The sequence below is a fragment of the Helicoverpa zea genome, chromosome 31 (assembly GCF_022581195.2).
Source record: "Helicoverpa zea isolate HzStark_Cry1AcR chromosome 31, ilHelZeax1.1, whole genome shotgun sequence".
NCBI lineage: Eukaryota > Metazoa > Arthropoda > Insecta > Lepidoptera > Noctuidae > Helicoverpa > Helicoverpa zea.
In genome coordinates this window covers 1,020,646-1,046,181 of record NC_061482.1, presented here as the reverse complement: position 1 = coordinate 1,046,181, position 25,536 = coordinate 1,020,646, and the positions used below count along the sequence as shown (strand labels likewise).

At 37.3% G+C, this 25,536-nt stretch overlaps 1 protein-coding gene across 2 annotated transcripts in view; it reads left to right on the top strand.

Moving 5' to 3' along the window:
* Positions 1–25,536, top strand: part of LOC124645178 — a 48,592-nt gene that overhangs the window by 440 nt on the left and 22,616 nt on the right. The window contains exons 2-4 of one of the 2 annotated variants that reach the window (XM_047184944.1): positions 17,389–17,564; positions 20,194–20,394; positions 21,137–21,317. The gene's annotated coding sequence lies outside the window, so the exon portion shown is untranslated. The remainder of the gene's footprint in view (positions 1–17,388; positions 17,565–20,193; positions 20,395–21,136; positions 21,318–25,536) is intronic. The other variant, XM_047184943.1, reaches the window with a different exon arrangement.

The window sequence follows — 25,536 nt, the reverse complement described above, 5'->3', positions numbered from 1 at the left end:
CAATATTTTGTACATTTTCTCTTGCATCGGTGAGGAAATAAACATGAATTGGACTTTTCACGTCACGATTACATTATAACTGGCGTATTTTTGTTTTAAAAAATATTTTTTAATTATCATCAATCTGAACTATTATCAGCGTCTATAAAACTACTTCTGAAATTGAAAATTTGTGGTGTATTTGTGTAACAAGGCCAATAACACGACACTTGTCAGAGCTTCAATGAGGTCGACGCCAAAGCACTGCAGCCTCCAGGGGCAATTGTTACAATTTTATTAGCACTAGCACTTAAATGACATAAATACTCCTATAAATCTATACTAATTAATTGATTAAATAACAAACTTATCTGGGCTAATCAATATCAAGGGAAATCTAAATTGGTTAAATTGTCAAAGACATAACATGCCATATTAGGACCTCTTTTGATTTGGGCCACAGCACTCTGACTGAATGGCTAATAATCATAGATGTCTAGGCACAAAAATTACACTTGTTCCTGGCTTGAATCCACACACACATACACATTCTTCAGGTTATGGTCACTAGATGGCGCCACTGGCAACACAAGATACATTTCAGCTGTGATGTCCTTTGTGATGGTGACAAAAGATACCATCTTCTTAATGCATTCATTTTTGACACATCTTATACAAGAATATAATAATTTTGCAATAGAGTCTAATAATAACAGGGAATATAGCACTCAAACTTTAGGGAATGTAATCAGTAGCAAAAGGGAATATTTTTTGTCAAAAAATCTCTAGTTTATATCAGAAAATATCTGAACTACAGTCATATTACAACAAATTCATAAACCCACATACAAAACACCTTAAACATTTGAATTGTAAGCTGCTATTGTTTCTTTTTTTGTGAGAAAATCAATTCTTATCTTGAAAATAACAAGGGAAGATCAGAACAATTCATAAGTAAATAATTTCTGTGTGAATTTCAATTGTAAGGAAATCTGGTGATATTCCATCAATTAAGTAATATAACTGGGTCTTATTTGCTCATAGGCATCAAAATCATAATATTTGAACATTCAGAATTATTACAGAACTATAATCAATTATTGATCTATCATATTCAGTTATAACTGACATAAGTACATACTATTGTAATCGGAAAAACTTGAGTACTAATATTAAGTACATGTAATAATTGTGTCAAGGCTGAATCTCGGCCATGGTGGCTTTTCTTGAGGAAATCTAGCTGCACGAAGACAGATTATAATGTACAAGCATTTATGCAGACACAGATTACAGCACTCTCTTATTCCCTGACTGTTGTACCCTGGGTCTTAGGGTTCATGAGAACAAACAAATGTTTTTTGTTTAACTAGTGTGACGTTTCATATGAGACTGTGAAGGCCTTTTTTAAATAAAAACATTTGATTTTGACACAAACCTCGTTAAACACTCACTCACATAGTATGTTTGGACTATGGAATAGCCATCCAACAGAACTTGAGAAAGATCAGCCGCAGGACAGACATTTAGGCCTCAGATCAGCTGCATGCTGGTCAGACTGAAAACCGGCCACAATATAGTTGGTAAAAAGGCTAGGCAGATCATGATGACCACCGGGGTATAGTTTACAAATCCCAGATTTGTGAAGGATTTTTGTAAACCTACACAGCTATTTCCACCTGACCCTAAAATTGAAACAGAGGTATAGCCGCTGTGATTTCAAACATTTACTAAACTTCAATATTTACCAGATTATCACTTTGTCGGCACTTTCATCTTATATGTATGTAAAAATATATGCCATTTTTCGTTGTATTTTATAAGCAAGAATGAGCTCACCTATCCAAACCAAATATTAGGCTTTGTTTGGACTGTTTGTAGATAGGTTATGTGAAGTTTGCAGAAAATTGGTCGAACAGTGCTTCAGTTATAAGTAGCAAATGCTTACTGGACCACAATTTTTCTAATGAATTTTTGAGTTATGAACTCGGAAAGCTGCAGATACATTAAATAAGGTTAATTACCCCCAATTATAGGATAAATTGTAGTAACTAAAAGCCAAAAGTTTGAGTGAACTGTATAATTATTCAGTTCTCAAAAGCAGATTTTTCATAACCATGTTTTAAATCTTTATAGTATAGTGAATTATGTAGAGACTTCACCCATCACTGTTAGAAAATTCACTTGAATATGTTATTCATAAAATAATTCAGTTGTAGTATACCGCTGGGAAGTTTGATCATTACTGGGACACAACGCTATAAACAACACACAAAAGGGCTTATCTAATAAGCTTAGTTTCAATTAAGCTTTTGAGTTTGCCTTAGCAAAAAAAATAGTAGCTTCTTTCATTAGCCGGGATAGTAAGTAGAGTATAATCTTCCTCAATAAATGGGCTTTCCAATACTGTAAGAATTAAAATGACCCCAATAGTTCCTGAGCTTAGTGTGTACAAGCAAACAAACTCTTCAGCTCTATAGTATTAGTATCATAGATGTGGCTCAAACAATAAAAAAAGATTTGTGGAAGTAATATTGCTTTATTCTGATAGTATCCACATGAAACATGAATTTTTATGCTCCAAACTTACAAAAGTTTAAATATGTTTTCTATATTACTCATTTATATGCTGCTTCTACTTCTTACGCACCTATCATAACTTAAAAGAGTGATCACTTAAGTAACTTGTACTTAGTTAAGCAAACTCTTTCCCAGATCAGAATGTGATTTATATATCAAAAGTAGGTTTAAATTTAATTCCCATATAATTGTCATTGTCTTCCTATTAAATAGGTAATATACAAATTCTTCCCAGCCATAACACTGAAGAAGTGGTGGGAGGTCCTGAAGTTTGTTAATATTGTCGTGAAAAAGTGCTATTTCATTTATGTGCTGTTAATTTTCACATTGATTTTATTATTATTATATAAACTAAACTTCCAGGATTGATATTTAATACTGCTAATATTTGTATCACTGTTCCCAAATAACTGAAATTAAGCATTAAAATTGAAAGTAATGACTGTTAGCTGAATTTCTGTGCAAAATGAACTATGTTTTGTCATCTCTATTCAGGTTGAATGTGTTTCCAATAGTTTTGTTAAGTAAAACATTTATTTTACTTTTAAATGAGAGAGAATACTTCAATGTGGTGATTTTGTGGATAAAGTTAACACTACATATAGCTTACCTACTCAATTCTTTCTCACAATTCTTCTATCTCAATTTACCATACTTCTGTCGTTTTTATTCATAGATAGTATATTCATTATATGTATGTGTACAAGAAACGACTTTCTATTTATAAAGATGTCATAAACAATCATGAATTAATAATTATACTATACCAGTATTTGGACATTTCTAAATATGTTATCATCAGTCTAAAGTTAGAAACGATTAATAGCGTGAGTATGGAAATACTTAATTAGATATTGACAATAGTATGAAAGCAATAATAGTATCCTTTTCCATTGGAAGCTACTTTTAGAAATTGCTACTAAGTTCAAGTTTATTTGTATCTCATAAAATATTTAAGGTTACTTTGGGCATGGAAAGTTCGATGTGGTGGCCTAGAGGGTAAAGAACCGAACCGTGATGTATCCAAGTCAAAAATCGTTTTCGTTCAAAGTAAATAATATTAATAAAACTTTTGTTAAATATACATATCCTGATTGGTGCAAATGAGATGGTCCTCTGAAGCCTAAATAGGAACCATTTTTTTCCTTTCTCTATACTAATATAATAAAGAGGAAAACTTTGTTTGTTTGTTTGGTTTGTAATGGATAAACTCAAAAACTACTGAAACGATTTTAAATATTCTTTTTGTTGTCTTCTACCATTAGAAACCGCGGGAAAACGGCTAGTATTTTATATTACCGGTAAACGATTCTAAAATGATCACATAAATGTACAAAATATTCTTTCGTAAACGTGTGACTAAAAAAGTTAAGCATTACTGTAAAGCTCAATAGATTAGGATTCGTATGGCGTCCGTGTCAATTGTGGTAGATAATACGATCGTAGAGAAATGGACCACGACATATGATAAATGAAACTGACGCCAGTGTCCGTCTATAGGTTAGATTACGCAAATCTAGTTTATCACGATGTGTCCTCGTAGATTTGAGAGCTTAGTTTGTCTCTAACTAGAATTGTCATTGGGGGTTAAGTTGGGGGATAAAGCGTTGGCCACATTTAATGACAGTAGGACTAAAGCGGTAATGTATTATATACCCGATTTCAGATCTTTTTGTATGAAATATTCAATTTACACTAAACCATTAAAAATCTCGCCGATCAGAGACTTCCCAACCACCATAGCTCTTGTTGTCTCTTGTTTCCGGGGAACCCGAGATTACGCTGGGCTGCGCCCGACAGTAAGGCCATATCGTTTTAGTCGTCATCCAAGGATCCCAGCGTTATGTTTAACAACCTTTAAAATAGGGCCATCACATCGGATAATAATTACTGAAATACAGCCTTGGCCAAAAGTATTGAGCACCCATGACATCTTTCAGTTTTATGCGGAGTATCAAATAGAAATAAAAGAAAACGTTTTTTAATTAATTATTTATTGAAAATTAATATTTTGTGGGTCCACCCTTTGCCTTAATTACAGCAAAAAATATTTTTGGTAAACAGCTAACAAGATTTTTACAGTCTTCAGCAGTAATCGCGTTCCATTCTAGGCGCAGGTAGCGTTTCAATTATTCTCTGTTGTTAATTGTGTGGCGCCTAACTCGACGCTTTAATAAACCCCATAAATGTACTATGGGGTTCAGATCTGGCGACTGGGCAGGCCAGTCAAGAAGCTCTATGCTATTTTCCCGAAACCATGTCTTAGTGCGGGCAGATTTGTGGCAAGGCGAGTTATCCTGCTGGAATTTAACACTATCCATGTTCGTGTCACCGAAAAGTTTCATGAATAAAGGTAGCAACGCAGTTTCTAGCACATTTATGTACTTAGAAGAGTCCATGCGGCCCTCACACACGAACAATTCGCCAACTCCAGAATCGGTCAAGCAACCCCAGACCATTATACTGCCGCCGCCGTGTTTTACGGTTGGGACCACACACTCTGGCTTAAATTCTTCACCTACCCCGCGACGCACAAAGGTCACACCAGGTGTACCAAAAATCTGCAATAAAGAGAAAAATATTGAGTTCCGGAAATAAAAAGAACTTCCTCTATGCGTTTAGAATTTAAACCATTTTATACTATTTTGTGAGGGCATTAAATTGACTTACTCACCTCAAAGTTTGATTCGTCTGACCACACAACATTTGACCAATCTTCAGCGGTGAAAGTTCGGTGTTGTAAGGCCCATTTGTACCTAGCTTTTTTGTTGCTCTCGGAGAGCCATAGCTTCTTCCTAGCTTTACAGCCTTTCAGACCAGCTTCCTGAAGCCTTCTACGAGTAGTTCAAGCTGAAATTGTTTTCTTCATTTGTTCTGAAAACTCAGCAGCGAGCTCTGAAGATGTTTTTTTCCTATTTTTTAATAACTCTCTCAGTAACTGACGATCCTGACGGTCTATGGTGATGCGTTTGCGCCCGGTTCTCGGTCTATTTTGATGTGATCTGGTAGCAGAGAATCGCTGAAAATCATATTGCACGGATCGGCGCGAAAATTTCAGAGTTTTGGAAATCTCTATTTGTAATTTCCCTTGCTAATGTAGAAGCTGCATCTGCACTCGTTTTTCTAAAGAAAGTTCGTTTCTTTTTGGCATATCGCAACTATAACACTTAAAACTTTGAAATGAAATACCAAAGGCGCACTAGGTCACTGGATGTTGTCACAATGAGCGATGGTAGCGAACTAAAAAGTAAATACAAAAATTGTAAAAGACACATTTTATTGCACCCAGGTGTTTTATTGCCAGCTGCGGCATAAGTAATTGTTTTAAAATCTTTGTAGATAGCCGACAAAATAATACTTCAACATTAGATTCGGGTTTCTCCCATAATTACCGTGATCGAGCGAAAGAACAATGTCAGACGTCCATAGTAACTTAGGCTCAATAAAAATATTTCATGTACAGTGAAAATTCTTACAGTTTTTTGTGTAGTTTAATGTCAGAAGCTTTTCTATGTTTTCCACTTTTGCATTGAACTTCTCAAAACCAAATTATTCAAACGAAAAACCTGAACTCGATAAACAAAATAATTACTTATTAACATGATATTTTTTTTTTGTAAAAGTTCTAGATAACAGTTAACTATTTTATAAGAAGTTAGTATTTTGTATGTAAATTGTTGTAGTAAAGAACTTTGTGTCCGTGAGAATTCAGTTTTAAAAGTTGATTGGGTGGGCCGAAACCTGACATTGTTCTTTGTAAGGTGCTCAATACTTTTGGCCAAGACTGTACGTCTTGTAGTTAGTTAAGGCGACGAATTGGTCAACAATAATTCCATAACCGGCACGCGCATCTAAGGCGCCAAAAGGGGTCGGAGCGTCTGAGCGGGGCGAGGATAACAATACGCGCGCTAGCTTATAACTAAAAGTCGTAAGCGACAAAATGGTTTTGTAATTTTATTATTTAGAAATGATAATTTGATAAAAATTCCTTCTACAATTTTAAAGAGTATGTATATACTCAACTACTAAAAAAGTTAAGAGGCTTAAATCGGTCCCGTTCGCCCATAATATGTGAATCTCTTTTTAAAAAGAGGTATGTTTGATATATTTTTCTCTGTTACAAAAGTTACCTAATCATGTTTCTACGTCTAACAAAATAAGGTTTATATCATGAACTTTCAGGTAACCAAGTTGTATTTTGATCCGTTTTGTATTTACTGAGAAAAATTGAGATCCTTGGCGCCAAAAATTCCAATTCGTCCTCTTAATTCACATTGCACCGGCCCGTAAAAAAAAACCGCCTTTAAAAGAGTTTCTAACCACCATGGCTCTCGTTGTCTTGTGTTCTCAGGGACTTGAGATTAAGCTTACCAAAGGCCGCTGCGCCCTACCGTCCGGCGATATTGTTTTCGTAGCGTTATGTTAACAACCCTTTAAAGTTTCTCGACAATAGGGCCATAGCCTCGGATAACAATTTTTGCAATCTATGGCTAGTAATTTCAGAGGTGGTTTCGAAACTACCTATAGATTCTAGGCATTCAGTGGTCTAGACTTACTCGTGGAATCAATTTATCAAAGTTCACGGCACATTATAAGATATTGAACGTGTCAGTCACCAGCAAGTGGCATCATCACGTGTCGTGCATCAGGCTGGAGTGCAGTATCATTCTATTATTGCACCCACTTGCAGTCCCCCTGCACTCGACGCCCTGCCTTGAGAGCCAGTTAGAGCAATCATGACACTCAAGGCGTTCACAGCATCAATCCAAGAAATTAAATAATATACTATGAGATGCAAATTATCCTAACACGAGTACTGTCTTCCTGCTCTTGTCATTTAACACTGGACACGTTTTCATAGTCGCAGACACGTGTAATGGTTTTCGGGGTGTTTTGATCGAAATTTAATATAAGGTCATTACGGGGACCCGCTGTAACAATGTTATCTCTAAGAAGCGTGGCAGACAAAATATAAATACGGGGTAACTTCACTATGTTAAGGTATTATTATCATGAAATCTTATACAAGACTAATGTCCCGTTTAAAATATCATAGTTCTGCGATATGACAGTAAAGTTCGTAACTGTCTGACGCGGGATTTGGAAAGAGGCTTCAGAACTTACTTCTGAAGTTTCAAGATGATGTCTGACTACTTCAACCTAGTTGTATTTCTCGGAATTGAAACATAACTTTGTAAATAAGTACCACTGCACAAGTCTGATGAGATGGGAAAATAAATTTTGCAGTTTTTAAATGACGTGTTTAATATATAAGCCTTAATTAGTTAAGTTATACCTGAATGATTTTCAGGATACAGTATAGATCCATTCGATATTGATCAGCGCAGTAGATAAAAAATGAAAAACTCCAATATTTTCCGTTCATTTGTTACTTGACACAGTTACCATTTACTATCTGGTTTCATGAAACTGGTTTAAATGTGTCAATAGACAACCTCGCTTGTCGGAAGCTGAAATGGTTTTAACTTTTAATTGGATAGATTTTGTAGGAACGATCTTCAGATTTATCATTCAACGATGAAAAACTTTTGAGAACACGGCGGCGGCGTTTGGGCTCAATAATTGGCTATTGGCCTACTAAAATATCGTTAACAATCTCGGCGATTTGGGACATTAGCTATTCAGTGGTTGACACAATTGACAAAATACTATTGGAAGGTCTTTTTCCTTTTTGGAAATCTTAAAGAGTATATTCCTTTTCATGCATGAGCAAAACTGACTTAGTGTGATCTGGATACGCACATATTTCAGCACTATGTGTAAGATTTTACAACTTATTTCTATTCGTACTTTTATACACTGTAGTAAAGATATTTGTGGAAATTTAGAAGTAATCTGTGTGTTGTCTGTGAGAGAGGAAGTCGAGTTTTTCCTATAAACATATTGAACAAGGTTAATGGTGCCATAGAACCGGTTGCAACATACTTGTCTTAACTTTGGTGCCATCCATAATGTGGTTTCAATCATCGGCTTGAGGTTGAGTGTGTGGCCTACATTACAGCTTAGGTACTTTGTATGTTGAGTAAAGTTGGTTCTGGCTGTTTCTCGTGTATTCACCTGTGTCCCTGGGAAGTAGTTCCCCTACCTGAAATGATAGAGCCTATAACACTCTCAAATAACGTGGTTTTCTATTGGAAAATCGGTTAACACGCCAACCTAACGCCCAATCAATCAATTTCCAACTATAAGATGTTCTGGACCCTGTTCGTACGTAAACACAGATGTCCGGTTGATACATTTATCTTTTTTAAAGGAATTTAATACCATTTGGGAACTCGCTCGGGGCAAATAAACTATCCGGTGCTGTCAATATGAAAGGCATAATTAGAGCGGAATAAAAATAGAACAAAAATGGCCGCTAGCACCATTCCTCACTAAAACAAAGGCTATGTTGTAGGACAAACAAAAATATTTCAATTTAAGTCGCATCTCGGCAGCTGTACGTCAATTTCGCAGGTCCCGAACTTGTTACTTTCTGTTTTGGAATTCTTTTGAGAGTGGGACGTTTTTGAGCAGGCATAGGCGTCCAACGTAAGTAGGTCGTTGAAATGCATGCATTTTCCTTGATATTGCACTCGCACGATTGATGGATACAATATAGGGACGCTCGCCATGCGACGACAAAGCTTCCACGTTCCAGATTGAGATTTTTAACATATTATTGTTTTACTAGCGTCCGCCGCCGTTTTGGCCCGCGTCCTGTAGACATACTTCGTGTACTCAGATCAAAATTCTATAATACCTTGCTCGTTTTTTTTGTTTGTTTAAATTCGCAGTAGATTCGCACGATAAACAAACTCTTCAGCTTTAAAATACTAGTAAGAAGTATACATTTGTTATTACATGCGTAATTCCGCATGTAGTGTCAAACTAGGAGTATTTCATTCATATAAGTTCTGCATACCCGTCCTACCGTGATCGCAAAGCAAAGTTCCGTCGGGTAACCCAGTTTTTGATAACCACGAACACAAATAAAATCAACTTAAAATCCCAACGAAATGTTAATTGATGAAAGCACATATGACCTAGTTATGTGATATCCGTTTTTATACTCTTCATCACCATACGCGGACCAGCATACACTGCAAGCTCTTGCTGAATACCAAATATGCAGTGAAACGAATTTTAACTGTTAACAAACAAGAGACATAATCAGGGTTTACATGGAAACATGCTCGCCCTACGATAATTTTGTTACGGACAGCCGAGTGCGACCACAATAGTGCAGTAATGCCGCCGAAATTAACGAAATAAAATTTTTTGGACGAACAGTTACATAAATGAATTACTTATGTATATTCCGTTTTGAGTGTGTAAAGAAATCTGTTAAAGCTGTTTTATGTCGGATATCTGAAAACGAACGTGTCTATTAAATTTTTATTGGTGCATTGGAATGATATAATGTATCGGTTGCCACCTAGTTATAGATTAAGAACTTAATAAATGTCGTTTCTATTTCAAACTGCATATTGTGTATCTAATTCTAAAAAAAACAACAAATAGAAAATTAAGTGTTAACTTGATCATAAATCTCGACGCTCTTGCTTTGGTTTTTCTAACAAATGTAGAAAGACATTCCTTGAAACAGGTTTTGAACCCGCGTTTTCGTACTCACCGCCGCGGAAGGGAAAATAAAAGCTTTAATTTGAACCGAATTTACGTCCGTCGCTTGCTGTCAGGAACTTACATCGACTGCACTCAGCCGACGCATACAGTAAAGCGCAAAACAGAGCTTTTTCACAGAGTCAATACTATCGGCATTAGCCCGATTAAACGTACATCCGTAGTAAATTAACTCAACTCGCTTGGTTTTGGGTCTATTTCGTGTAATCATGATATTTGACCATACCACTATCATCATGTACACGATCGTAACTTTGCTTGTACTGTAAATATTGAATTATAGCACTTTCGTGGGTTTTCGATCTTGATTTTTAAACGACTTTTAAAAACTGCGGGTCTGTAATTAAAACTATTTTGATTTAGACACTGTGTAAGAGTCTCCTGGTTGTAGTGGTGGAAAGTGTCTCTAGTAGAAGGATTCACGTTGAAGAAAAACCAGTTTACTATTTACAGTTTATAATTAGCATTTATTTTCTATTATAATATCGCTAACTAAAAAATGCGACCCCCGACCAGCCAAGTCCTGTCTTTTATTCCCTTCTTTTGTTTTTATTTTTTTTAAGAAACCCGCGTTTCGTCTGACGTCAGTTGTCAGTTCTCAAAACCTTTTACAATCGAAAGAGTTTTTAAACACTATTAAATTGTAAAACCTTACATTTGCAAGGATTTTTTTTTATGATATAGCTGCCGTCGGCTGCTAAATACGCGTATTTATATGTTTACGCGAAGTACCTAAACGGAAGTAACAGAATAAGCAAATGTTAGACAAGAATTAAGAAAATATATTCCTGTACTTTAATTTTTACAAAACATTGCGTCAATTGCCACATGATCAATTTATAGTAAGGTTTTTTAAGAGCTCTTGTACACGGCACGTTTTTTGTTAAAGGAACGGCGTATTTGCCGTGCCGTGACACCTTATTAACAGCACTTTTTTAAAGTGACCCATACGAAACTAAACGCCATGCCCATGCGGTGAATTTACCGTAGATTTTCACAGGAAAAACATGCCCTGTACAGAAGAGCTAAAGGTCTACCCAGTGCGTATCAACATCGTTACTCGACTTATCGTCTATCTGCTATACAAACGGCTCGTTTCGCCGTCGGCCGGCGTCGCGACGCGTCGTCCAAGCTGAGCCGATGCAAATGGTATTAGTAACACCCGTATTACGTAGAAAGAAGGCTTTTTTGACCGTATTAGCTGATTCCGCGTCGATATATGAGGGGACACCCTAAAACATAAGTTCATGGCATACTCTTAAAACACGGTAACACCTATCCGTATATCGTGTAATACGTTCCATAACCAGCTACTTAACAACTCCCCTTTGAACAAACCGTAGTGGTTAGGGTAACCGCATGCTTATAGTGGCCTGCCGCGAGCCGCCGGCACTATGCAAGCGAGCCACTCGTAAATGCCATATTATAATGTGTTTTTCGTGATGATAAGATACTTCCACCTCGCGGCCCGTGGATGGACTATAAGCTTGTAACTTTCAGTTGCTTACGGTGAACTTGGACCTTGCAGGCAAAGCATGGTTTCAAAGTCTGTAACGTGCCGTTACAATATAATACGACCTTTAGTGTTCTTTTACGATATCTACAATACTGTGGAAGTGTGGACATCGTTGCGGCGTGTGATGAAAGCACGATGATATTAATGATATTAATGTCAAAAAGCGCATTGCAATCAATCTTTAATTGATGACCATTTGTTTACGGTCTGCGTTCACCTATAATGAGCATAACAAGATAATTTTGTGCAGTCATCAAATTATTCGGACTATTAAACAGGTGTCCCATTGTCATTATTGATTGAGTTAACTGACTCTACCTGTACTACGACGTAGATTTGAAGTACGATGTAATTGCTGCTGATTGCAATATTTTAATGTTGATGGCAGAAGTTTCCTATAATATACAAGCCTGTAAGTGGAGTGTTGGTATCTGTGCTCTTAATCCCGACCCAGCCCAAAGCTTGGTAAACAAAGTATCATGTAGAATGGCTTCATCTAAAGAAGGCATCTAACCGAAATCAGTGCGGAACTGCATTGCCAAGTCCGAGCATGCCGCTGCGTCCCACTATCCCTGCGGTGCAGTTGTATGTTACGAGTTTCGCATCTACACCTCTCCATGAACGTCGAAGATGTTGTGGAGTGCATCGGATAGAAACCAGCTGGACTAGTAGTACTTGTCCCGACTCAGCACGTCGATATGTTCAAGGAACAGTCCTAGCCGAAGGGTGTCGTATTCCGGAGGTTCCGTGGGAGGCTACGTGACACTACAAACCGCAACAAGACCCGTCTCATTGTGTAAACTAATAGTGTATGTAGTTAATACAATTTTATAAAAAATAGAAAAGGAAATATGCACTAAGTGCAATGCTTGTAAAGTTCTCAACATCATAATAAAAATAGTTATAAGAGATTCATGCGACTGTATATAAACAATTTAACTACGTTTAAATAAACCAGTCTAGATATCGAAATACTAAAAATAACATTTTCTCAATCGAAATCTAATATATTGCGTCAAAAAACTCCTCCTGATCGCTGCCAATCAGAAGTGTACCCATTAGGTTGGCGGCATTGCCTCGTTGTAGTCCAATTTTTAGCCATTGGCTGAAATAAAGTCCAGCCTTTGGGACACTGGAAGCGTTACCCTGTCGCTTTGCTATAGCCTTGAAAAGAAGTGTGCACTTAGCCCCACGACCCTAAAGTTTCAACCCCAGATTTCGCAAAAATATAGTTGTCGATAAGGCTATTATATGTATTGTCGCCGCTTGAGGTTCTCTGCAGCAGGGGAACCAGTACAACACACAGTTCTAGGAAATTGGGATGGTGTTAGAGTTTCGAGGTACACTTACCCATCTTCCAGGGAAATAAATGACATACCGTCTGTTGCCATCTCTTGCCAAGTCACTGGGTTCTACTACAGCTGGTACGCCGACGGCAACGAGAGCGCGAAGGCTTATGACATTGAAATTCGCATGCAGTGGTGGCTGGAACTGTTGTGAAAGAATATATTCATAACTTCAAATCTCTTTTGTGCTAGGTTCGCAAACCATTCACATTTTCTTACGATGAGTTGAACCATATAATTGTATCGATATCCGAACCATTTTCAGTTGTTATTTCGCCGGTTTGACCATTGGGCGGCAAGTATACGGTTGGTTTTGTTTTCGTTATGGTTTAATGGTCGTTTACTGAGTCTTACAGCCTTACTTATAAACGTGAGTTAAATAATAAGTAATACTTAAGGGCTGTTTATGAAATATTCTTATTTATAAACGTTGCTTATGCAAGTCTTAAATAATGAACCCAAATATTTAATCACTACTTAAGGCTTTAAGAAGTATTTAGTTAAAATGATGCTTAGAAGATGATAAGATGATTTTTATAAGTAAGGCTGTTAGTGTTTAGAATAAAGCAGACTACGTCGTTTCAACACTGCTTTTGTTGATATTGTGTTTTTTGTAGTAGGAAACCTATATGCACTAACTGTGACGTACCTTTTTACCTGTGCTTTGCTCCCTCTGACCATGTTAAGGCTAGCTTTATTTCTCATCTATTGTGACTGAATCTAACTTTATATTTGTGTTTCACTAGCCAAACAGTTTATTTTTTTAAGCACCTCGAACTATCCCTGTTGCCGTCGTTGTTGATGGAGCATCAAACTGCTTAAAATTAACGGCATATGCTATTTGTGTAGTTTAAATATCATATTTGGTGGCCGTGTATGCTGATTGGAAAGTTTAAACACTTGAAAAATGCTTTATTAATGCTCGATCAAAGTTCATTACACGATTTTTCTAACAAGTCTAAGCACGGCTATGATACGATAGTCTATCATGGAATGCCCATGCCTATTTTCTAGCGTCATAACCAGATCAGTTCGACAGTTCTTGCCGATTCCGGTCGTAGGCTCGTAAGTCTGTGACGACTTTCACGTTAGAGGCTCCCGGTTTCGATTCCTTTCTGTAAAGAAAGGCAAGAAACAGTAGATTAGGTCCAGCTATATTTTTTTCAAATAATAAACCAGTCTATAAATACCGTCCAGGGCAAATTGAATCCTGTCAACATCTAATTTAATCGTCACCTACGACACTTCTCGGAATATTGTTATTATCATAATACAATCGCTTGGAATTAGGATAGTTCTTCTATATTTGGAGCTATATTCTGAATCGGATTAGTTTTAGTTCCAGATATCTTTAACAACAATAACAACCAGCTGTTTATATATAGACCCACTCTGTCTGCCCGGCGAAAGCTTTTTCTCTCACAAGGATTTATTGATTACAACGGTTGTTCTAGAATCATATATCGATGTTATGGACCATGTGATTAATTCGGGCATTATTAATAATGCCCGAGCATTATGAATAATGTCTAGCTTTATCGGGCCAAGTGATTAATAACTATCTTAACTTCATTATTTATCACATTGCACGGGCATTATTATATTGCTACATGACAGTTGGGCAATTTGATAATAAAGCAAAAAATTGAAGTTAGTGACGAAAACGTATCCCACGTAACGGTTGCCCGGGTAACTGGGTTGAGGAGGTCAGATAGGGCAGTCGCTCCTTGTAAAGCACTGGTACTCAGTTACATCCGGTTAGACTGGAAGCCGACCCCAACATAGTTTGGGAAAAAGGCTCGGAGGATGATGTGACGAAAACGTATCGCTGCAAAACCGACTCCACGTAGTCTTGTCTGTCCTACCCCTAGAGTGCAATTCACAACCGCGTAAGTGTGGAGGGGCGAGGCGGCCTGCGAGCTGAGGCGCAGGTAGTTTTAACGCTCGCCGACGCGGCTGAGGCTGGCCGGCTGAGCCGGCCAGCAAGCCGAAGCTGCGGCGGTGAGCGTGAAAACCATCTGCGACGATAAGCTCGCATTCGACCGCCGGAGCCCCGCAGCACCGGAGCCGTGACAGAAGCCATGCTTGCTGCATGTTGCTTGCTTACATTTTAAACGTACTGAGTTAAAAAATTAGAAGCTAAATAAATAAATTTTATGATGTCGTTTAATAGTATTTTAGAAGTTTACTGTTAGAACGCATGCTACAAATTTAGATGCTAAAAAATAACCATCATGCGGAGTTGTATTTAGAGCGGTTTACTTAGAAGATAACGAGTGGCTGAGATAGTATTATTTAGATGCTCGTTAATTGTGGCTGACTTAGTAATTAAGAAGGCAACATACATTATTCGGGGCGAATAATTATATTAAAAAGGAGCCTGTTTAATAAGCACCCTTTAAATATGACTTTCCTTAACTTTTAAATGCAAAAACTAGTGGATTTTTAAGGCAGAAGTCCTTCATAATTAATCCAAATCATGAGGCTGATTATTTAAGTGGTTTAATATTTAGTTTATTTTAAATTAAATGGCAATAACAAGAAAAAAATGAATATAAATATGTTATTACTTTGCTTGTATTACTTTGCCCAAAAGGTCACGGGCAATATGTATAGTGCCCGGTCAATTTGATTATTTGAATAATTATTATCAAATTGCGCTCTCATATTGGGCATTTTTCATAATGACCGGGCATTATGTATACTGCTCAATTTATCACTTGGTCCATAACATCGACATTTCTAAGTTCTAAATACGGGCTAAGTCGACTCCGTAAATTTTGACTCAGCGTATCTGAATTTCTATAGCGAATATGAGTTAACCCTAAGGCCTAAGTTAACATTAGCTTCAGTTTTCTTAAAACTACTGTTCACTATGAATTTTCACGTTCAAGTTTCAAAGTAAACAGCCGTTTTAAGAAAAACAGATGTTTGTACCGTCGGTCAACCTGGGCCTAGGAGTAATTGCATCACAAGATTATGTTCATCTTATTGTAATGTTCATTTGATTAGCCGCCCGTTTTTTACTATCCTTTATCAATATCCTTTTTCGTTAAAAATATTGAGCGATATCCAGTTCAGTGCGGTATTCTGTATTTGCGCCGTAAATGTAAAAACAATAGGTTTTAAATTACGGACGTCTTTATAGATACGCAAAAGTTTATATTATGCGGGATTATATCCTATTTTACATTCGGAAGGTCAGGCGACAGCTAGTTTTTCTATGGCATCTTGTTGTAGATATTTTTTTCTTTTACCAATCGTACAATATAAAAGAAATGTATTATAAGAGTCCAGGATGTGAGTGATTGCACTGATTGCATGATCCCGTCTATAAATATGCACAATTTTGACGTAGGTACAAATCCAATCTGTTATTGCTAAATTGCCTGTGGGGCGTCGGGAGTTTCGTGCAAACTAAAAGTTGGAATAGTCGTAACACGTGTTAGCGTTAATCAACAATGTTTTAAAATCGATCTATTTTATGTCATTTCGTTAAAAAATCGGAATACTTTTGCAAACATTTCGGCAGTCCGGCATGGTGACCATTGCAATAACGAGGTTGTCAATGCGGTCCTAGTAATTAGATTAATTGGCAACACGGCGTGAAGAGTTTATATCAAAAAGGACTCTTAACTTGGTCAGTACACAGTTGCGAATTTATTTAAATGAGATGTCTAAAAATATGCCAACCTTGTAACACATTTCGATTCCTGTAGATTCTTACCGCACCTGAAGTGGTACTTCGTTGTAAATTCTTAGTAATCTCTAACTTAACTTTACGTCTATGAATAGCCTACGTACGTTCGTAGGCTCGCGCTGCGTAGCGGGAAAAGTGTGTATGGCCCGCCGAGGAAATTAATAATGAGGATAGTGAAATTGAAATAATGGCCTAGCATTATCAACAGAGTTTAAGTTGATTCGATTTGTGCAAGTTCGATAAGCTAGTTTGTTTAATTACATGTGTAGCGCGTGCAATCTTGAACTGATTTATGTGTCTCAAACGTTTTCTTTGTCGATGAACCAATGCCATAATATCAAAGCACTATGTGACTATGCTTTAATTATGTGCTCTTGCTTATGGTATTGGTGCTAAAATAGCTAGCTAATATAATGTAACATTTCCATAATGTCTATTAAGAGATTTTGGAACAAAAACTTTTGTTTTGGGTACAGTTAGCTTTACGGATAGAAATGCGGAAAAGATCTAGACTGTAAGAATTATGACTGATCAGATTTAAATCTAACTTTGTCTTCACTGTCTGACTGGTGATGAGCTAATTTGCCTGCGTTGGACGATTGCATAATGAAGTGGTGTTGTTCCAGGTACACCTGAATGCCACGGGCCTGGGGCTCGGTCCCGCCGGCTGCAAGTCTTCGTGCCCGCTGTGAGATCATTCGTAAGGGTTGTTCGCGCATTGGCCACAGCGGGGAGAAGACGCCACGTGTGGGCCTGCGTACTCCCGGGGGCGGGCGCTTTGCGCCGCCCCACAACTGCATCTGTAAGTGCATTGCTTGTATACAACACGCGCACTCACACGCGCATGCCTGTTTCCATGACGATGTTGTTCGCCCAGCCACCCCTACCTGCCATTTGCGATCGCCATTATTCACGTCGCGACTGTGCTCCAAGCAGCACGTTCTCATCATGTTCCGCTTGGTGCGATCTGTGGCAGTGAACATTATACGATTCATACTGTTCCTTTTATTCGTTACTAATTTAAAAGTTTTAAAAAATTCGGGAGGTGTTAACATCGTAGCTACCGAATAATTTGCTTTTTTCTTTTCTTTATTTTAGTTTTTTTTTTAATTTAAGTTTTATTTTATTTTGTATTTGTGGTGAAAGTGATATAAAACGAACAAAATGTGCGGTTTGGATGTATCCAACAGACCTAACTTAGCAGATCTCTTCTCGAGGTTTGTGTTATAATAAGTTGGTGATGAATGCAGATGCGAGTTCTGCCTAAGCTAACAGAATGTGTAGTGCTGAATTTAGTTAGCACACTGCTCGACTTTTCAATGTGTACAAACATTGAGAAGCACGCGTTCAACGCTGCAGCGAGCTGTTCCATGCCGTCTTGTTTGTAAGCAGTAATGGATTAGAGTCAATTGCGAAATAGTCCTGAAATATTAAGGTTGTGAAATCGAGCTAGGAGTTTGTGTCGTCAATTAGTGCGTCTCTTGATAGCGGGGAAATAGGTCAAGTCTGTGGGCGCGGGACCCCGGGGGAGGTGGGTCTCACACCCCGCGCTGCTGCGTTCTGCCCTACATCATTTTAGTTTCTCGTATTTTTAAATCCTAGCTAGTGCAATTTAAGCATATTTATCACTGCGAAAGTTATAGGGCCTTGTTTAATACTCGTAAAGATTTTTTTGGGATGGTGCAGTTTTTTCTATTTACATAATAGGATAAGAAATCTTCGGAATACTAAATGTTTGACTTTTATATCTTTAAGTAAAGCCAATATCGTTGTAAAGTTTGTCAACAATTCATTTGCACTATCTCAATGAAATACTTACGTTAAAATATCCATCAAATCTGTAGGTTAATGTTTTTATTGTACACCTCTGTAACACATGCAGCAATTTTAAATATATTTTTTCCTGTAACATTATTATGCAAAGGGTTACACCAAATTTTTACTCAGTCAGCAATTTAAATTAGCCACTTGAAAAAGAAACTGTTTGAAACTATCGATAGTACTTCGTCTATCTACGGAAAAAACTTAAAGTTTGTAAATAACGTCAGTAAGTCAGTCCGGTATAACAGCTGTCTGTCAAACAGCTGACTCCCGCGTTTTTTCGCGCATAACACCGACAAGTCTCTGAAACCGTATTGTTTTTTTCCTGTTATTCCTACAGCTCTCTCCGTAGGAAATGTTAGAAGATTGGTCCTTCATGGAGCCTTGTAACACGATACCCCTTTGTAGGACTGGCTTTTAGACTTTCTAGGCTTCTTTCTGACTGTACGTAGGTACAACTATGTTTAATTGTAAATGGTGCCTGCCTTATAGAGCTGACCGATCTCTTCATCACAATGTTAAGAACCTACGAACTCCTCAGTTTTACAGAACACGTTTTAATGTATCAATCGCCCTTTTTTACTGTCCCATTGTAGGACACAATCCTTATACAGAGAACGAATTATCGAAAACCACAATGTTCTCTTGGAAAGTTTTGGAAAGACATTTTTGGGTCTTAAGAAAGTCCCTTATGATGTTTTCTTCCATCTAAAATATATATTTAGAAAGCATACCTTGAATTATACATTGGTACTTGCCCAGGTTAGAGCCTCTACAATCGTACTTGAGTAACTATCCAGTTACGTATAACTAGACCTGTGAGAATGGCTAATATACTAAAACTTGTAGGTATCATTCCCTTGAAATTATTTAAAAGCGAATAAACAACTACTTATTAGCGAATAAATTAAGGCTGCCCGCCCCAATCAGCCTTAATTTACTCAAAATTTCAATAGATCATTAAAGTATCGATTAATCGGATAATGTCTCTAAATGATAGTACAATGATACACAAAGCAAGTACTGCCATCAGAGTCCAGCCACTCTGGCTTTTGTTAAATCCATTACACTATATAAAGTTATTTTACACTGACACTACAGTGAATGCAACTGTAAATAAATTTCCATTTAGCTGAACTGTCGGGCTGAGCTTAAATACTGCGCAGAAATGAAGAGTGGGCGTTATTCTCTGTAACCTTTGCCATTTAAACAGTTATAATATCGAGTTCGCTCTCTCTATGACGCGAGTCATCGGTGGACCTTTGCAATACGATATACTAAAAATATTTTAAAAAGTAATGAAAGTTTAAAATCGCTGCAGTGTAGCTTGCGATAATATTAAGCGTTCTTGCGTTCCGATGTCACCAACTGTTGACTTTTGTACTGTATATTAAACAGTGTCAGCCTTACTTATAAATGTGAATTAAATAATAAGTAATACTTAAGGGCTGGTTAGGAAAAATTCTTACTTATAAACGTTGCTTAAGCATGTCTTACCTAATGAACCCAAATGTTTAATCACTACTTAAGTATTTAAGTAGTAATTAGTTAAAATGATGCTTAGAAGATGATTAGATGATTTTTATAAGTAAGGCTGTGTATTTTTTTAGATTTAATACCGAAGTAAACTCGGCTCGAGGATCATCTAAGCATGATGTAGAGCCCGATTTGGAACCTGACGTCTTTGCGCCAGAGCCGTTAAAGCCGTCAGAGCCGCCAAAGCCGTTAGAGCCCCCAAAGCCGCCAGGGCTGCCAAAGCCGTTGGTTATAACCGACGCTGATGAAGGCGCTCCCCAAGAACCGCTGACAAAGTAAGTGCTAGTCTTACACGGTCTAACAATGGTGGCAAATGTTCAACGGGTTCTTAAAAAAGTGAGCTGAAACTACCCTTCAACAGGATAAAGCATCTATTGATAAGAAGGTCGAAGCTCGTATATGATCATTATGACCGTGGAATGTTCACCACTACTTGTTAGACTCCATTTGCACGTAGGGTGCTTCGATACAATCCCTTATCTACCAAACAATAACTTGAATTCCTTACAAAGAAAAGCAACAAGTTACAAACACCCTACGTGACAAAATAATATAAATGTTTTACTGTTTGTTGTACTTTACTGGATTCCGAAGTCTTAAGTTTCATTCACCATTCATGCTTGAAGGAAAATATTCGTTCGTCGGCACGTGTTCTTTCATTCAGCTACAGGTGGCCGACTCGACACAATGTTTTTGTCGTCTTTTAAAATGTAATCGAACTTATAAGGACTTTTTTAACTACATAGTAGCAGTTTAGATGATAGGTACACATTTTACAGGTGCATCACACAATTGAAATAAACTTAAACTTAAAGTTTTTACTGCATTTTTTCTATGAGACATTTTAAAGTAGTTTGAGATTTTTGAGATTGATTTGAGAGAGGACTTAGGGATTTTCAGGGTAGGCACAAAATTATGAATCGCAATTAAAGACAATTTGGTTGCTATCCCATGTTTTTTATTTGTCAAACAATATAACTGTGTGTGTTAACAAGTTACAATAACATTTCTTTACAGCATTTAATTATTTTTCCAACACTATCGTATGGCGTGGTCATATCGGATGGTAAAGCCTGATTTTCGACTAAACAAGGAGCTTTGACAGCTCAAGTTTAGTTTATGGAGACTAAATAAACTCGTTCGATCACGCGTCTTAGAGGAGACATTTTCACCACATCTTCATTTTGCACGAGATAGGGTAAAAGTTTTTCTTTTTTTTCTTTTATTTTTACACGAGGTGGTTGTTTGTTTCCCCTTTTTGAATAGATTGTAAAGATTCATTGTTGAGCGAGTTCGCACGTTGCTTGCCGGCGGGTCAACGTGACGACTTGTAGAGTGCTTCCGTCACTCGTCAATTGCTCACGAATGCACGCGGGTACTACATACTACGCTTCAAATTATATACCTAGCAATAATATTGAAAAGAAAAGTTCTTCCTTAATCTATCAATTAACCGAATATCCAGCAAGCAACGATCGAACTCTTTCATAACAACATTTACTTTTATTTTAGTTTTTTAGTGAATCTACATTTTCTTTTCTCATGTCGGTACAAACTGAATGGTACAACTCATGTTGTTAACAAATTACCAGTCTTTAAGATAAAGAGGTGGACTACCCAGTTTACATCTAGCGTACGTTTTAAAAATTACTTACGAATTTACGAAGCTTATTTAAATCCTACCCTTAACTATGGGTTACGGTCTTAAATTCTACCGGCAAGAATGTAAGGTTAAGCATTGCAGTCAAGCATTACTAATTTTAAAAAAATCTGTTTGGGAAACTTTGTACTCTGATACTCAATACATTTTGTTCTATTGTAAAAGATCTTCCATCTTATTTCTTGAAAGTTCGCTAGTTACGTGTTGTTATTGAATAAAAGTGCAAAAAGCTAGTTACCGTTGTAGAATACTTTAAACTACCAAACAAATATAAAATAAAGTATTCGAATAAATATATTCACAGGAACAAAGCAATATTTCATTTTTCTGATGTAAAGTAAATAAAAGTACAGCGCAGCATAATAATATACATTTTTGATCGATCGTAGTCAATACATTTTGTACTTTGCTTTCTGTTAAAATGTCTAGATTATGAACTTTTAAACTTGTAACTCAAAGTTTTTGAAATCCATTTTTTTGCCAATTCCAGTTAAAATGAACCGTTTGTTATAATTATATCTATTATATTAAGGCATAAACTTCCTGAAAATATTATACGGGACTGCTTAGCAATTTAAGGAGTTAAATAATAGGGATCAAACTACAATTTACTATAATGCGTAATAATTACCACTATTACTTTTAATGAAACTGTATACAAATGACTGAAGAAAGTAATAATTACATGAAACTTTCGTAGCATGTTGTTTGCTACGCCGTAGCGCGTAACGTGAGACTACGCGCGTCGGCTCACTTGATCTGAGTGTTCAAACTTTTAAGTGTTCAACTATGGCATGCAATTTTTACTACTTTAGTAATTCATTATTATTAGGTTTCTTTAGCAATTAATTACTTTTGACCTTTAAGGCGTCGTCCTAATTGGCAGCGATCGCACGATGACGCGATGCGTTTTTCATCTCACGATCTCACTATCTCACTTGCGAGGTTCAAATAGGACACACTGATGAAATCTGTATGTTTGAACTCATCGAACGACGAGAACGCATCGTGTCATCGTACAATCGCTGTCAATTAGGACGACGTCTTAGATGAAAAACGCATCGCGCCATCGCGCGACCGCTGCCAATTAGGACGACGCCTAATGAGACTAGTGTATGAATTCTGCAAAGGATAGTTACAAGCTTTTATTGAACTTTCAATGTAATTTTCAATCACAAATACATGTTATAAGTTCGGCCATTCAGAGAATGCGTTCCTGACACGTCGCGATTGAACTGACGACGTAACTTTGCAATGGCGTTGCAGTTACGATAAAAATATTTTTGCTGGTTGTTTACCGTTTTAACAATTGAGGAGCATTAAAACAACATTATTATATCAATAATCAATGAATGTAGTTACGTCGTCAGTTCAATCGCGACGTGTCAGGAACGCATTCTCTGAATGGCCGAACTATATGATTTTGCTGTTTGCAGTGTATCATAATACACACAAGGTCGGTTACTCCACAAAAAAGCTTAAGACTCACTTCTACCTTACACTCATTATTATCTCGGTTTGATCTAAATGTTTGACTGAAAAATTAAATAAAAACGATACATCACAATGAATTTGTACTTTAGCTACCCAGTTGATATAATGGCTGATATTCATGTATATTATTACGTTATGTATATTAAATATACATCTTGGACACTAATGACTGATTAAATGAGAAGGAAAACATCCCGAGGAACCAGGATTTTAAAGTCTAAAATCACCAACCCGTATTGAGCAAGGGTGGTGATTAACGCTCAATCCTCCGTGTGAGAGGAGGCCTGTACCAGCAGTGGGACGATACAAAGGCTGGTGATGGCTGAAATTCATACTAAAAAGGCTAGAACTAACAGCTTATCATTTATTTAAAGAATCTCTATCGATGGTATAACATTAAACTGTCAATCATATATTGATCAGCCTCGGAAGGTGTAGCAACTTTGATCGATTCGGCCGCTGAGATTGAGCCATATACTGGATGAATGCTACTGTATTGATTTAATTTACATGAAGTTCTAATAACTAACAGCCTTACTTATAAACGTGAATTAAAAATAAGTAATACTTAAGGGCAGTTTAAGAAAATTCTTACTTATAAACGTAGCTTAACCATGTCTTAACTAACATTTAATCATTACTTAAGACTTTAAGTAGTGATTAGTTAAAATGTTGTTTAGAAGGTGATTAGAGATTTTATAAGTAAGGGGGTCAGTTTATAACCCGTAAAACTGACTGACAGAAAATTTCATATCATTTATTTGCATTACACAATTTTTTTGATAAGGTGTTGTAGTAGGCTTACAGCTAAGGACAATTGGACCCTGTTAGGGCACAGCAACATTGGGCATTTAACGCCAGTACATAATACAAATTCTAAAAACTATCTTATTCTATATTAATTATTATTGCGCTATGTTACAAACTCAAAATATTCGAACGTTACTTTACTTGAGTAAGTTGTAAGTTAAGTTCTACTTAAAAGTATATCCGTCGAAATAATTTAAATGAATGTGACCTAGAATGATGTTTGCGCAGTCCTTAAAATTGAGTGGCGGAAAGCCACTCAATTCGTATTTGGAATTGAAAAATTGTACAGATTTAATAACGTCCCCGTTTTAAATTTTCTTGCAAACACAATTATTATATTATATTATATTATTATATCTAGCCTGTAGTGTCCCACTGCTGGGCAAAGGCCTCCCCATCTCGCTTCCACTCTTCCCGATCTTTCGACCGTGTCCACCAGTCTCGACAGTAGGCGTCTAGTTTGTCACGCCATCTCTTCCGGGGCCTACCCCGCCTGCGGTGTCCATCCTGAGGTGTCCACTGGGTGACAATAGTGGCCCATCTCTCCGGATGCATTCGGCTGACGTGTCCGGCCCAGTTCCATTTTAATGTTGCCGCCTTTTGGCCTACATCAGCGACTCCTGTTCTGGAACGTATCACGGTATTCCGTATGCGATCGGTCCGTTTAATGCCTAAAAGGCTACGTTCCATTGCCCTTTGGCAAACCTTGAGCCTGGACTTCTGACACTCGGTGAGAGACCAGGTTTGCGCACCGTAGGTTAGGACGGGCAAGATACACATGTCGACTAACTTTCGCTTGAGTGAAAGGGGAAGGTCCCCTTTCATGTATTGTTTCATGGACCAGTAGCTTTTCCAGGCATTCTCGAGTCGGCGATCTATTTCCTTCTCTTGCCTGTTATCGAAAGAAACTAACTGGCCCAAGTAGATGTACTCGTCGACATAGTGTAGAGCTTGCCCATCTACCTCGACCCTACGTTTCGTGCTGTTGGTCATTGTGTGTGTCTTGCTCATGTTCATTTGAAGTCCAACCTCCAGGCTTGCCCTGCTCAGATCTTGGAGCATTTGTTGGAGCTCTGCTGATGTAGACGCAAAAAGAACGATGTCGTCAGCAAAACGCAAGTTGGTAAGTCTTTTGCTACCGATGACGATGCCTTTAGATGTCCACAGCACAGTGAGTTTTCTGAAGACTTCCTCCAGTGTACAGGTAAACAGATTAGGGGAGAGCGGATCACCCTGTTTTACGCCTTTTTCTATGTAAAATGGTGGGCCAGGGGAAAGTAGTTTAATTGAAGCTGTGCTGGCTCTGTAGATTAACTCCAAAAGCTTTATATAGGTCTCATTTACTTCTTGCAAGCGTAAAGATGTAAAGATCGCTGTGTGTTTGAGACTGTCAAAAGCCTTAGAGTAATCCACAAAAGCCAGGTATAACGGTTTATGGTATTCGTTATATTTT